Consider the following 2236-nt stretch of genomic DNA (forward strand, 5'->3'; position numbering starts at 1 on the left):
TTCTGTTCTGTCTCCTGACTCAACCCAGGTTCCTACCTGGTAATCACTCAGGGTGGCCTGAAAGTCCTGGTCCCCTCCACTGTGGTGTTATTAGAATCCAGGGACCTGGATGTTTCCTCTCTCTGAGGTGCTGGTGATGCCAACTGGAGATCTGAATCTTTTTTCATTTTCCTTAAACTCTGGGATTTACTTTTTTTGGGCAGAGGACTCCTTTCCTTAGATTTTTTAAATTATATCTACTCATTTCTAAAACATTATTATACCTTTTCTACTTTATTTTACAGCTCATCAGAGTGGGCATGAGGCTGCAGAGATTTGTGTCAAGAACAATCAGGCTGCAGGGGTGCCTGGGGAGCTCAGTGGATTGGGTGACCAACTCTTGACTTCGGCTGGGGTCATCTCAGGGTCATGGGATCAAGCCCAGCACTGGGCTCCATGCTCAGCAGGGAGTCTGCTTGAGATTCTCTCTCTCTCGCTCGCTTTCCCTCTGGCCCTCCTGGCCTCCACGCTCTCTCTCTCTCTCAATAAGATAAATATATCAATCTTGGGGGAGGGGGAAGAACAAGAACATTCAGATTACAGAGAGTAGCAGAGCTAAGAGATGATGTAGCTCTCAAGGGGCAAAGAAAAAAATCACCTGGGTTCCTGACATTCCAGTTTCTAATTCCAGTGCTTCCTTATAGACAGGACATACCCCCAGAATGCTACCACTAATTCTCCTTTGGCTTGTGCTAGCCTGATTGGGATTCTGGAGCTTTGCACAGAGAGGTGTGTCTTAGACATTCATTTATCTGCAAATCTCAGTCCATCCAGCCAAAAACATCATCGAAAACCAGTGCCTACAAATGCTTCGTGCTGGATGGCCCAGCCTGCCTTCAGTGAATTCTAAGAAGCACCTATTTCTGTAGCGATCTCTCGTTCATCTAAGTTCAGTATTCGCTGCCAACCAACTAGCCGTGCACAATCTCAGTGTTTGTAGAGGCTGGTTTAGTGAAGGAACCAATGGATTTTGTCACAACATATATTCTATGTATATTGTACTGCGATAGACCCTATTCATTCTGAAGATCTCCCCAATGGCTCATCCAATCCGCAGCACCTACAATGCATATTTACTGAGCACCGGAGAGTGCAATCTCTGACAAGGAAACCAACTCAGAGCTTGTACCTTAATAGGGCATTGCTCAGATTGCTACCCCTTTAGGCAGTGTGCTTTCATTTGCACTACCATATTACCTTAACTGACTCAAAATTTCAGAAACCTGAAAAATGACTCTAAATCACAGACCCCAGTTCCCTTATCTCACTCATTTTTATTCCTCTTGGAATTTATGTCCTGACTTCACAAGTCCAAGAATGATTGCTCCAGCTGTCTGCACCGCACGACCTGCTGGGGGCTGGAAGCCCCAGCTGTGCTTTCTCTGCCTCCGACACCTCCCCTGGCAATAAACAGAACTCTATTAGGGCTTCCCTAATGGCTCCTGAAGCAATGGGCAACACTGCAGCTCATTAATAGTGGATCTATCACCGTGGGGCTAGAGGGAACAAATGTTTATTTGGTTCCAGAAAATGAGCCCACCCATTAGACAATGCCCACAGAGGTAAGGTGGGAAGAAGCCATTTATAGAAAGAGAAGCTTATTTTGCTGAAACCTCCGCTGCAAGATGAAGTGTTAGTTAAAGCCGTTGCAGCAAAAGCCCACTGTGGCTGATGCTGAGCCTTGAAGGAAGGAGTGGCCTCTCCAGGGGGAGGTAGGAAATCACACCCATGCCTCAGATTGGGAAGACAGATGCCTGCAAAACCTCCCTCTGCAATTCTCCCTTGCCTTCCCAGCTCTTCCTCAAGGAGGTCCAGCGAAGCGGCTAGGACTCCCACTATGGAGAAGGTTTGTTTTTCGGTTTGGGGGTGGAGTCGGGGGAAGGTTTGCATTCAGTTTCCCTGAGTTCTCAAGTGCTCACTGTGGGTCAGGCGCTGTTCTAAGTGCTTTGTGGGAACCAAGCGCGTTTAACCCTCACACTGAAGTAGATATCCTTGGTAGCCTCATTTTTCAGTCGAGGAAACTGCGGCTTAGAGAGGCCAATTAACATGCCCAGGGGCCCACAGCTAAACTGTAAAGGAACAGGAATTTGGACATGGGCCAACTGGTTCCAGAGCACATAGTCTTAACTCTATCAAGTGATGACCAACAATATTAGGCAACACAATGTTGTGTGTCTTCCTTCCAATACACAAAACA

This window comes from Mirounga angustirostris, unplaced genomic scaffold, assembly GCF_029215605.1.
Source record: "Mirounga angustirostris isolate CCGP_5_RB_7025 unplaced genomic scaffold, mMirAng1.0.hap1 SCAF_9, whole genome shotgun sequence".
NCBI classification, from domain to species: Eukaryota; Metazoa; Chordata; class Mammalia; order Carnivora; family Phocidae; genus Mirounga; species Mirounga angustirostris.